Genomic DNA, 13,229 nt, shown 5'->3' on the forward strand with positions numbered 1-13,229 from the left:
TTAAAGGAAATAAGCAAGATTTTCGAAGAAACAATTGTAATTAGCTGGCATATACCAAATGATGCTTTATTTCTTAACGGTAAAATCAAACACAATAAATATAAAATAAAACGGTTATACCCAAACCGTTGTTAAGGACATATACAGTTATAACGGTTAAGGCCGTTGTTATGTATATAAAAATGATGCTTTATTTCTTGGCGGGAAAATCAAACAACATGAAAATATTACTGACAACGGTTATTTCTGACCCGTTGTAGATAGTATGAATCAATTACGGTTTCAAACAAAACCGTAGTCTGTTTGGGAACAAAATATAACGGTTTTTCTTATACCGTGCTTATTAGTTTCCAGTAAACAAGGTCTTGAAAGTGTTGTATTATTCACACATATATACTCTGAGCTTCCCCCCCCATATAATATTCTCAAACATGGAGCTTCCCCTCTACCATCAGCCTACCCCATCGCCGTCGCAGTCATCGTCATCGTCGCCATTGCCGCCGCCAGATCAATCCGGATTCTCCTCTTTAAAGAAGTAATAAACCCTCCTCTCGATAGATTTGTTTGTTTTTATAAGTATACATTGTTATTATTTGTTTATTAATTTCTGCATTAGATATGGTCCAAAAGCACAAAAGAAATGATGGAAATGTATCAGGCGACGACTCAGGTGATGAGAATAATTTGCAACACACTTCGGATCGAATGCGCCACAGGGTTTCCCTAGAAGCAATAAATTCAAAGATACCTAATCCTTTACAATGGGATAAATATATGGGGCTGCCATATGGTGAGTATGCCGGGTATTTGCGAGTTGGATTGGTTGTTGTGTAAGACAGTATGTGCCTCTCGGTACACCGCGTATCAGTGAACTGAGTAAAATACGGAACAACATGCTAATAAGCAGAATAAAGGTATGTATATACAATAATAAATGTTTTTGCTGAAATTAATTTACTACTTGATATGTGTATTAGCCGAAACACTTGTACCAACTATGCTCATCATATATGCAGTTAGCTTACGTTGTCCCCGAAAAGTATGATAAGTACCTAAAAACAAAGACATGGAAAGCCCTCAGTTCTTAGAAGTTAAAGATGGCTGAGAACCACTTGTTCAACAAGGAAACCGGGGAGATGAACAAGAACCCACCAACAAAGAAGTATCCGTATGTCAGTCAAGACCATTGGGATAGCTATATCGCTTATAGGCAGTCTGACAAGTTTAAGGTAACTTAATAATAATAAGTAAAGAAGTATACTTAGTTTAATGTTTGGTCATGCTTACGTTTCTTGATACAATTTATTTGATGAAGGCTATGAGTGAGAGGAACAAGGCGAACATTTCAAAGAAAAAGACCGTCTTTTACGGTTCCCGAGGTGGTTATAGATTGATTAAGAAGAAACATGTAAGTACATAATTCTTATAGTATTAGACTATTAGGTGTTTTAGTCGGATGTTATATATGTTCATCGTAATCATACATATTTTGAGAGGATATCAATGTGATGAATGAATTATAGGAAAAGCTTGGAAAATTCATTCGTCACGACGCTTGGGTGGAAGGTCACACTTCTAAAAATGGAAAGACGGAAACTGAATATGACAAGGACATTAAAGAGAAAATTGTAAGTTTGAATAAATATGTCACTCCTACCACTGGTAGTCAGAGTTATATAATTGTGTGTTGCTTAATGGTTTTATGTGTATGTAGAGGATCTGTGAGAAGGAGGTAGTGGAAGGAAAATGGAAGCATGATAACGTGATGACATTCTTGCTAGGGCAATCGGCAAAGCAGAGCATCCTGGTCGTGTGAGAGGGGTAACGACGCATGTTGGTATCAGTAAGTATTTTGGGAAAACTACTCGAAGTGGTGATTATTCCAAGAAGGTAATCTATAAATACTGTATTTGAACCAACGTAATTTACAACTATATATGCTGACATTAATTTCTACTACACAGCTACATAAAATAGCCAGGTTGATGATGAGAATGTTGGAAACTGGGGAAAAGCCATCAGAAAAAGAGTTGGATATGGTTCAAGAAGTCATAAAGAAAGCAGATGAGGAGGAGAAGGAGGAGCAGGAGGAGGAGGAGGAGGAGAAGGAGGAGGAGAAGGAGTAGGAGGAAAAAGAGGTAATAATAATATTTATGTCTTATATATATACAATGTGTTATATGATTTGGAAAATCAGTACGTGTTATGTGGACAAGTGTTAATGTACAGAAGGAAGCCGAGGCGGACATGGCAAAGGAGAAGGAAATGGCAAAGGAGACTCAGGTGGGAGCCGAGGATCGATATCAGGCAGTTGAAGAGGAAGAGGAAGCCAGTAAGGTCCTGACACAGGAAGAGATTGAGGTAGTTGATGATCAGACGTTCTTCTCTACACCGAAAAAGGTAATAGCTGCTAGTTTATAATTATTCATCTCAGTACACATTTTTTACTTATGAAATTTATTAAAGGTAGTAAATGTATGTGTACTAATTGATTAAAGCTGTCGTGAAGGGCGATTGCAAGGTGTCTTGTCATCTGTTCTATTTACAGGGGAAACAGAAAGTTGCTGTTGACAGGGGATACGTGTTCGCTTACGACCGACTTCAACAAGTTAAGGTTCATGGTATAGCTCTTCGTCACAATTGCAGTAAAGTGGAAGTGTCCCAATTATATAAAGACGAGTATGGGGAAGTAAAAGTACCATTTACTACTAAGGAGGTCACGTATTTAAAAGAAGCCCTGAGCTCTTAAGTGCAATGGCCTAAAAACCTCATCAATGTTGTCATCCCCGAGGTACCTATACGTAGACGTTAATTATTACTTATTCTTTAAATATATTAGGGTACGAATATTAACACATCGTAAGTACTTTAATCTTTATATTTTCAGAAGTTAAGCAAAGCCATGGCAGCAGCTAAAGCAATTACTACTACGTAACCGGAAGTTGTTGCAGTCAAGCCTACTTATGATTCTTATTATGAATCGTGTGAATATAAGAAAAAAATGAAAACTGCTTCACTGATGGCTTTGCACAACCTGGCTGTAAAGAAGTCACCTAGAGGGGATGTAGTCTGATTAACATTGAAGAGGAAATTATGGGCGCAATTGGTGATGTAGCCAATCTTTGGACCAAGCAATCGATGGAATTTCTCGACCTTGACAATTTAGATGCTGTTCACATTTTAATTTGGATGAAGTAAATTTTATTAATAAAATTATTTAGTCATTTTCATTTTCGAATAATGATGTTTGTTTAAATTATCAATTACAATAACATTCTTCGTTCCATGTGGCGTAATAGGTACTTGAATAATCAGATCGCTGAGTGGAAGGTCTCATTTCACGCCTACGGATTCTTGAGTCCTAAGGCGTTCTCTGTGCACAGAATTTCATACGAAGAACAAATGAATAGTATCGCTCGTCGGTTGATGTCGTCCAAAAAACTATGGCTTGCCCTTAAAATGAGAATATGTATATATAGTACGTGATTATTGTAATGAATCACGGTTCTATAAATTTATTACTAACATGCTTAAATGCGTGTAAATGAACTAACAGTTCAATGTCCCAAATTGAATAGGAAGCATTGGGTGCTACTAGCAATCCAAGTGGAAACAAAAACAGTGTACTGGATTGAATCTCACGAAGGCAAACCCTCTGACAGTTGTGTAAGCATGATAACTGAGTAAGTTTACAACCTTCAATAATGTCATTTGTTATTGTATGACCTGAGACATATATATATATATATATATATATATATATATATATATATATATATATATATATATATATATATGCAAATAATAATGGCATGTGTGTATATTTATGATTTAGTATTTTTGAAGCAAAAAAAAAGATTATTTCCTCTTGGGAAATATGAAAGCGACGCTGTTCCCATTTTTATCACGCTATTTATAAGTGTATTCTTAATAATTACTCGTATCATTTAATTAATGTCGCGAGAGGTTGATTATCTAATTCAACTGATTTGTGTTATTTATATAATAGTCTCCTAAGCACCAGAAGACAAACAATGCGGTTTTTACTTTTGCCAGTCCATGTGGGAAGTTATCCACAGAAAACTATCTACCATTCCGATATGGGTTAGTGTGATTTAAAAACTATTTCAGACGTAAATTGAGTTCAATTCTGTATACTTCCATGTATTATATCTATTTTGATTATGTATATTTTGAATTGTAGTTTCCACAAATACTCAACAAAGCCCCGAAATATTCGCCAGAGGACATCAACCAGATAAGAAATATGTGGGTTAGTTATGTTGTTTCATTAGCGAGGTCTCAATAGTTTTCTCATGCTTTATGTACGAGTGTGTATATATAGATCCATTGTGTATTGGTTTCTTTTGTTTTCTCAATAGCAGTTGTGTTTTTAATCTGGGTTTAATTGATTGTGGGGTGTAATATTTTGATACAGGATTGAATTTTTGCACTGCACAGCTGCTGGAATGCTATTTTTCAGCAGCAGCTGAAAAATAGCATTTCAGCAGCTGCTACAAACGCAGCTGAAAAAATAGCATTTCAGCAGCTGCTAGATAAGGCTAAAATCATTTTTTTTTAAAAAAATTAAAAAAACGATAACGGTTAAAAACAACCCATTGTAAACAATTATTTGACAACGGTTTTATTTAGATAAATAACCGTTGACATATTTTCCCTCTCATTCAAACCGCCAAAAATGTAAGATAACAAACGATAACCGTTGTCGAGTTCAAAACTTTTACAACGATTTATTTAAGCAGAACCGTTGACAAAATTTCATCAATATAAATAGATAACTGTTACATACCATTGTCAACCGATAAATATAACAACGGTTTTGCACGCAATAAAGCCGTTGTTAAATTTTGACATTCAATTAAATAAGACAACGAAATGAACCGTTATCATATATAATATTTAACAACAGTTTTGGAACAATAAGACGTTGTCAATAGTAAACTACGACAACGTATTTGATACCGTTCTTAAGATTTAACAACGGTTCTTGATGTTATATAACGGTCGCTCGTTATTTGTACAACCGTTGTATAAATTTAACAACCGTCGTTGTAATAACGGTCCCGTGTTTCTATTTAAAAACTGTAATTTGCATTATTTAACCGTTATTGGATGTCTTATTAAGCGTAGTGAAACTTTCATTCGAACAATTCATCAAACACCTTTTATGCATGTAGGCAAAGACTCATCAATTAGCTAAATAACCAAATGTCAACAATTCATTATCATCCCTCAAGTTTACCTAAGATTCCCCTAAACCCTAAAATGAAACTACTCATACATGTTTAAGGAAATGTAAATAAATGAGATTGGAGAAAACACAATTGAAATAACAAACAACATAATGCAAACTATTGATATTAAAATGTAAACTAATGTTAAGTAATGAAAATAGAGAAGAAATCATACCAAAAAGATTAAAGGTGAACACTTAGATTGATATAAATGAAGTGAATCTCTTTGATCTCCAAATACAACCCAAATAATAAAGGTAAACTATCCAACTAAACATGATCTAAGCAAATTTGTATAGTAATTAAGGTTTAATTAAGGAAAGATTACAACTTGATTAACAAAGGATTCCAACTTAAACAAAAGAAATTTTAGATATCAGGACTTTTTTGTACAAAAAGAATTAACCTAAGGTATATATAGTGTTCTCCCAAAATTAGGTCATAAACAAAAAAGAGCCAAAAACACGAAGATGGGGTCTCGGTCGGTGGACCGTCCGCCGGTTAAGGGACCGGCTCATACCCAGCTATAACTTTTATTGCAAAATCGACTTTGACTTGAATTAAGGAGGGATCAGGAACGGTGGGCCGACCGCCAGTCATCGGATAGGCGCATATCCTGGTGTAAGTTTTCTAGCAAAATCTCGTCCAAGTCATATGAGGGGCTCCCACACAGTGGACCGGTCGCCGGCCATACCATCTCTAGGTCCTTTTTTGCTTCCTCTTCTTTCCCTCACGCTTCCTAGCTTCAATTTCCGCTTTGCTCGTGTTGCTTTTCCTCTTTCTTCATTCAACACCTACAATTCAAGGTCGATGGAGGTAAAAGCCGAAAAATAGGCAAAATGATGAGTAAAGCGGTCTAAAAACACGTGGTATATGTTCAAAATGCATAAAGATAAAGGGATAATCGACATAAAAATGGGGCACATCATCGATTTGTTTATAACACCTATCCTTTCGCCAACCAATCGACCACCTCATCCTGCTTACATCGATTGAAAGGTGTCAGATCACCAATCCTCTACTCTCTGACCCCTCTCTAGCCTCTCCTGCCACACTATGCATCACTACTCCAGCGTCTGCTATGCCATATACCCCCTCGAGTGCCCTCCATGCCACTACTCCTCCACATGTCCTCTCCCCTACGGCCTCCTCCCACCAGCCCTTCCCCTGCCATCACCATATCCCCCGCCTCTTCTCCCACTCCTCCACATATCCCTCCTCCCACGCACACTCATGAAACCCGGGCCTCTCACAACATCTATAAACCTATTGACAAACTTCACCACACCGCTCAACTACAAACCCCCGAACCCAAAACAGGTAAACAAGCCCCAGTCGACCCTGTTTGGCGTGCCGCCATGGAAGCTCAGTGTAACACCCCCATATAACATGGTGCCTTACCAAGGACCACCCTAGCATTTGAAGATGCTACCATCTCGGTTGCCCGAGGTAAGTATATCAAAAGTAACCATTCAAGAACAATTATTAAAGTATAAAGTTTAGTAAATACATCATCTCAACTGAAAACTAAAGTAACAGTATATAAATCACAATACATCAAAATAAGGTATCTAAACTCGTGACAGCGGACGCTAGAGTCAAGGTGATGACATCCCATCCTCGTCCCCGCAGCTATACAACAAAGGCAAAAAAACTATACAACCATTATTGATGTATCACTTTTATATACACTTTTATAACTCCTTTCATGTTTTTGGTACCATTTCCGCGCCTATTATATCATTTATATGCCTTTATTAGTGAAATGTCGATATTGCCGCTACTTTATGTTTTAATGCAGAAATGACGCATTACGAGGTGAATCAAGTAAAGATGAGCACTGGGGATATGGCATAGCGGAATAAACGAGGCATGGCATGACAAACGAGGAGACTTGAAGATAAGAAGAGAAGTTGAAGACGAAATCAAGCTGAAGCACTTAGTTCCTCGATCGAGTATATAGGGGCTCGATCGAGTAACTTGTTCTCGATCGAGTATGTCAAGGCTCGATCGAGGATCCTCTTTGTTTGATTGATTTTCGTATTTTCCTAAAACACGTCTTATTTGTAATATATATTTTAAACTCGTAAGAATTATTTAGGTTATGCTTTTTTTTTACTTTCATACCGCAAAAATACTCCTAGAATTGGTTGGCTAGCATACTTTTGGATCTTAATCTTTCCTCATTAATTGTTAAGGTATTTAATTGGTCTTCATTAATTATTATTCAAGTTTATGCTTTTAATTCATTGTTGATATTTTATGTCTTCAATCATGTTTTCATCTACTTTTATTATTGTGAATCAATTTACTATGAGTCGCTAAATCATTCATCTAGGATATAGGGAATCTAGGTTGATTAGAAGGGGGGTTATTAATTGTTTGTTAGTAATATCGTATAAACTATCATTTGATTATTATTCTTCTTCTAGTTATATGATTTAAGCCTTGAGTCTATAATTAGTGTAGAGAATTAATACTTTCACCGACAGGGTTAGAATTAATATAGGCTGCGATAATCAGATAGATTGCATTTAATTATAGCGATTGCATGTTAGACTTAATCTAAACGACATAATAGAATTAATCAATCTTATGACCTTAGATATTTTAATTGACCTAACAATTGATTAATATACACCCCGTATAATTGACCTAGTGAACCGGAATCCTAGAATTCTTTATTATTATTGTTAATCATCTTAAATTCACTTGCTATAAGTTGTTAGAAAACAAACAAACCAAAGCCCAAGAAATCGGTTACTTTAAGACACTTTAAATATTAACAAACTGAATATTACCGCCTCCCTGTAGATTCGATACCTTTGTTGCCACTAGCTATTTTGTTAGTACTGAGATGGGATTACTTTGATTTAGCTGATACGACTTTAGCCTTAAACAATTTGGCGCCGTTGCCGGGGAGGCAACAACTTTCTTGTTTGTTTTTTTGTTTATTTTGTCTTTTTGTCTCAGGGAACCTAGTTCCTTAAGACCGTTCTCACATTTTTCTTGTTAGTTTCGTGTATGCCCGGGTCAACAAGGTCCAAGATTCTTCCAATAGATCCTGAGCCAGAGAAGACTTTTCGCTACAGACAAAAGTTTAAGAAAGAAGTGGGTCAAGTTGAAGACATGAGTATACTTGACGTTGAGACAGAGCAATCTATTACTTCAGAAAATTCGTCCTTTGAAGAGGACACTATTTCTGACCTTGATATTCCAATTCCTGAGATTACCATCATGCCTACTTTAGCCAGTCATTCCGAGCCTACTTTGGCTTCCATCCCTAAAGGATTCAAGCTCCCTACCACAAATGATAGAACATTTGAAATTCGTCCATCTTACATCAATTTGGTGGAACAAAATTTATTTGAAGGGGGAGCTACTGAAGACCCTGCAAAACATATGGAGAAATTTATTACTTATTGTTGTTCCATCCCTTTAACTGCTGGGGTTACACAAGATCAGGTGAAGTAGGTGCTCTTTCCTTTTTCTTTAAAATATGGTGCTGCGGAGTGGTTGCGAGATTTGGATATGGAGGATCAGGGGGTTACTGATTGGAATACTCTAGCCCTTGATTTCTATAAGAGGTACTTTCCACCACAGAAAACTAATGCGTTGAGAAGTCAGATTACCAGTTTCAAACAAGCAGCTATTGAAGATTTGAATGAGGCATGGGTTCGCTTCAAACGTTTGGTCCATTCGATTCCCCATCATGGCTTTCAAAATTGGTTTCTTTGCAACCAGTTTTGCAATGGGTTGTATGATGATCATCTTGCTTTGCTATATTGTTCAGATAATAGGAGGTTTCAGGACAACATAAATGATGATACCGCATGGAAGCTAATTGATCAGATTGCTACCCATACTGCTAAGTATAGAAATCCTAGGGGAAGTGTCCGTGGAAGTGGGGCAGATAGCGGTATTGCGGCGCAGTTAGGGGCTCTTTCTGCCCAAATCGCTGAGATGAAGACTACCCAATCTTTGGGTAATAAGGAGGTAGTCCATGCTATCAGTCAACAAAAGGAGTCTTGTGCTAGATGTGGTATGGATGGTCATAATGCAGCTGAGTGTTTGAGCACATTGGAGCAGGTTAATGCCTATCAGTTTTTCAGGCAAGGTACACCTTTCTCTAACTTTTACAATGAAAGAACGAAGGAACATCCTTTCCTTCAATGGTCTAGTCAGAATGTGCAAAATCCACAGCCGCAACAACCATAGAAAAACCCATATATTGTTCCTCAGAACCGGGGTAATCAAGCACAAGGAGGATATCAAAGGCAAAATCAAGGAGGTCAGCAGTTTAATAATCAATATCAACAACTTTCTCTACAACCTCCTTAACAAACTCTTCAACAAGCTCCAAATAATGAGATGGCAGAGTTGAGAGCTCTCTTGCAACAAACTTGTCAATGCAACAAAAACAGACGGCTCAAATTTCTGAGTTGATTGCCCATGATAAGATGTTGGATACACAAGTGGCTCAGAAGGCGGTTCATAATTCTTCAAAACAGCCCGGAAATCTTCCTCCTCAAGGTAAGCAAGCTCATAAGCAAGCTAATGTCATTCAATTGAGGTGCAGTACCACATATAAAAATTTGGAATTGCCAAGTAATGAAGAAGAATTGCCCATTAATGAAGATGAGGTACCCTATATGCATCCTAAGAGATTGAGTAATTTGGACCTAAGTGACGATGAAACAGAAGTTGACGAAACTGAAACACGAGATGAGAATAAAAGCGAGAAAAGCGAAAGAGACAGATCTGCCAAGGTTCCTTGATCAAGTAGCCACAGGCTCGATCGAGGAACTTCAGTGCTCGATCGAGTATTACCCAGGCTCGATCGAGGCACCCCCCTGGTCGATGACGATGTTTCAAAAATTAATTCTAAAGCAAAGGAAGCCGAGCCGATTACTATTGCACTACCTTTCCCACATCGTCAACAAAAATCTAAGCTGGACAAGCAGTTTGGAAGGTTCATGGAGGTAGTAAAGAACTTGCAAGTGAGTGTTCCTTTTACTGAATTGATCACTCAAGTGTCGGCTTATGCGAAGTTTATGAAAGAAATATTTACAAGGAAGAGGTCATTTGATGAAGTGGAGACAATTGCTTTTACTCAAAAGTGCAGCACCGTGTTGCAAGCCAATTCACCACCTAAGCTAAAGGATACAGGGAGTTTTTCTATCCCTTGTCATATCGGTCATCTTGTTATTAGTAAAGCTCTTTGTGATCTAGGAGCTAGCGTTAGTGTCATGCCTAATTCAATTTGTAATAAGTTAAATATGGGTCAAATGATTGTTACTAATATGACTTTGCAGATGGCTGATCGATCTATTAAGCACCCCTTGGGTGTGTTGGAGGATGTTCCCGTTCGATTTGGGAAATTCTTCATTCCCGTTGATTTTGTTGTCTTAGATATGGCGGAGGACAACCAAATTCCTATCATCTTGGGTAGACCATTCCTTCACACAGTGGGGGCGGTTATAAATGTTAGGAGAGGGAGAATGACTTTAGCTATGGGGGATGATACTATTGTTTTCAATTTAGAAAAAGCTTTGAAACATCCCATAATAGAAGAAACTTATCATAGTATTGATGTTGTTGATTTTACTATTGATGAGTGTCTTGATATGTGTTTAAATAGGGATCCTCTGGAGATTGCCCTTGTTTCTGATTCAGCTGCTGAGACGGGTTCATGGACTCAAGAAGTGGATGAGATTGAGAAGTTGCTCACTGGAGAGGAATGCCCAAAGCAAAAGGTATACAGTTTAGGTAGCCCATCCAAGGTTACCGAGGTAATGAAACATGAACTAAAACCCCTTCCTTCTCATCTTAAGTATCAATTTTTGGAAGACTGTGAAATGAACCCAGTAATTGTCAATGCTTTCCTAACTGAAGGCCAACTTTATGCTTTGTTGTCCGTTTTGGAAACTTATAAAAAGGCCATTGGGTATAGCATTGATGATTTACAAGGTATTAGTCCTGACTTTTCTATGCATCGTTGTTAGGCCCAGTTTAGCCTGGTCTGACTCTAACCTGGCCTGACCTTACTAGGCTGATTCAGGCAACCAGAGACCGGACAAATCTAAATACTATTTAGCATAGCAAGCAGGCTACTAAATACTGGAAGAGAAGCCTGATGGTAAATGCAGAATAGCCTGGTAGGGCATTAAAACAGGCTGGATTAAGAAGATAAACAAGAAAAGCAGTTGTTGGGAATGAATAATCATGTCCTATTCTCAAGGAAGGCCAAGTCCAACTATAAGACTATATCATCCATGAATCAAGACGGGTAAAGGAGAAAAAGCTGAAGATTGGTTAAGAGTAGAATAAGTCAAGCGGATTAATAAGGAGCATGCCCTATTAATCCGGCAACAGCTCCTGCAATTGGGAAAGAGGTTGAAATCATTGTAACGTTAATATTTAGAGAACTATAAATAGCATTTGTAAATAGATAATTGGGGATCAATTACTCCTTAGTTATTCTACATTTTTCCTCTCATTACTTCCCAAATATTCGATCGTATACACTAATTTGTACTCAACTTATCCATATAATATAAGCAATATTCTCTATACTTAGTCTTTTCTTATTATTTACTCGTTAATCTTTTCCAAACATATAGAACTAGATACCCAAATTACTCTCTAATTAGGCCGGATTCATTCAGGAAAATCCTGCTAAAACAATTGGCGCCCACCGTGGGGCATCTAGTTCTTTAATCAAAAATTCCTTTTACCATTCTCCATTTAATATTCACATACAAAAATGGTGGAACTCACTCCAAAACAACAATTAGAGGCTGCCCTGGCTAAAATCAAAGAATTGGAGGCAATTCAAGAGAAGGCAGCCCAAGTAGAAGCAGAAATCAATAGTCAAGGAATCGAGTCTAGACGAGGAAAAATTGGAAAATCATGCTTCAGGCTCCAAGACCAGATTCGAGCCAGGAACCCCATTCTCATCCATTATCAAAAACATTGACTTTTCCAATTTTGGAACCCCGGAGAAGGATACATTATCCGGTACCCCAATCATTTCCAATGATGAAACAAACAAGATGAAAAGAATAATGATGGCTATGCTTCGGGAAATTCAAAAACTCCACAATAAAATAGAAAATATACCTAGAGTACAGACCGTGGCCGAGGTAGAAGTTGATGACTTTGCAGATTCACCCTTTGCAGATGAAATTGCAAAGATTGATCTCCCCAAGAAATTTACCGTTCCATCCATGAGAACTTATGATGGGACCTCTGATTAACAAAATCACGTTGCCATATTCAAACAGAAGATGTTGGCTGCCTCAATACCCAGTGAACTCAGGCAGGTCTGCATGTGTAAAGGCTTTGGTACAACCCTGACCGGAGCAGCATTACAATGGTTCATTAATCTCCCAAATGGAGGTATCAAGAATTTTGCAGAATTGATCAATGCCTTCAATCAACAATTAAAAGGCAGAGATATGGCCAAGAGACCCAGTAACCTGTTCAGGGAAAAACAACTCCCTGAAGAATCTCTCAAACAATTCTTGGCCAGATTTGTCAAAGAGAAGGTGGCCATTCCCAGGTGTGACGAAGAAACAGCAGTAGAAGCCTTCAGGCAAGGAGTCCTGCTTGACAATGACATCTATGAAGACTTAACCAAGAAAGCCTGCCCAACCTTTGCCACTGTTAAATCCATCGCCTTAGAACATGTCAGATTGGAGGAAGATCTCAATTTCAGGACAAACTCATCCGGAGGAAAACAAGGCTATGGTAACACTAACAGGAAAAGCTCCTACCAGAAAGGAGGCAAGCCCATATCAGCACCCTATTCTCCAGGCCTGAACGATCTGAAGTCAACATGGCACAAGAACACAAAGGTAACCTTTCTAGCCATCCAACTATTCCTGAACATAACTTCTCTATTAATACTGCTGGATTAATCAAACGCCTGGAAAACCTGGGAGATGCGGTCAGATGGCCCAAGAAATCCGA

The 13,229-nt window shown here is 37.7% G+C and overlaps 1 non-coding gene across 1 annotated transcript; it reads right to left on the bottom strand.

Moving 5' to 3' along the window:
• Positions 1–8,867: 8,867 nt before the first annotated feature.
• On the bottom strand, positions 8,868–8,974 carry LOC141635838 (small nucleolar RNA R71). The gene has a single exon (XR_012540496.1). It is a non-coding gene; the product is annotated as a small nucleolar RNA R71 (small nucleolar RNA).
• Positions 8,975–13,229: the final 4,255 nt, after the last annotated feature.

This window comes from Silene latifolia, chromosome Y (assembly GCF_048544455.1).
Source record: "Silene latifolia isolate original U9 population chromosome Y, ASM4854445v1, whole genome shotgun sequence".
Taxonomy (NCBI): Eukaryota; Viridiplantae; Streptophyta; class Magnoliopsida; order Caryophyllales; family Caryophyllaceae; genus Silene; species Silene latifolia.